A 953-nucleotide genomic window follows, 5' to 3' on the forward strand; every position below is an offset into this window, starting at 1 on the left:
TTGGGACACATTCCCTCTTCATTACAAACTTCCCGGGGCGGTCCACAACCCATAATTGACCCCATTGATCGGGGGGCCCCCACCGCTTTTGGCCACCCTCTGGTGGCCTAAGCAGGCACTTAGTTCGCTTATGTTTCAGGCCAGCCCTGCAACGGTTACATAGATGCATTGCAGAGCCTTACACCCAACATTTCTGTATGATATATTCAATTTAATTAAAATTAAAGATACATTTCAATAAGATATATCAAATTGAGTGATTGGCCGTATGGGGTAACTCTGTGTTGCTCTTGCTACATTTAACGGTCCCATATCTTTCCAATTTCCGAACTTTTTTTTTTTTCATCCCTGAGTTTCCAACATTTATTGTCCCTTGGGTTAAGCGGTCGAATTATGCAAATGACACATGTATGTTATATGATGTATAAAACAATGATTGTCTGCACTCCAACATGTATGTCACACTGGTGGATGGTTATGACGCGCTTGTCTCATATGGTGGATCATAACAAGCAGAATCATCCATCATGTCAGACGGATTTCCCATCCTTTTCAGGTTGGTTCAAATTATATAACAAATTCAATTAACTGTGATGAAGTTTGAGGAGCACCGGCGTGGAAAACACCAGAGGACTGGGGATCAAAGAGCGGGTATAAGTACAAGTTGGAGTGCGCCCTCCTGCGGGCGTCTTGGGTACCGACACCTCTTGCAACCCTTTCGGGGCATCGAAAAGCGGGGACACCGCGGCGCCTGGTGGTCAACACGAGTCACAGCAGCCTCTTCATCTGGGGCTCTGCTATGAACGTGGTCGTAAAATACCGTTGCTCAGTTTTATTCAAGTAATTGTTTTGCTCTGACGTTTGTGTTAGGATTCAGTGCGGGTAAGGCTCAGTGACTCACACTTGCACAGTAACAATTGCACTTTCCGACTTGGTTTTGTACTGACCTAATT

Source organism: Zeus faber (genome assembly GCF_960531495.2).
Source record: "Zeus faber genome assembly, chromosome: 12".
Classification (NCBI taxonomy): domain Eukaryota; kingdom Metazoa; phylum Chordata; class Actinopteri; order Zeiformes; family Zeidae; genus Zeus; species Zeus faber.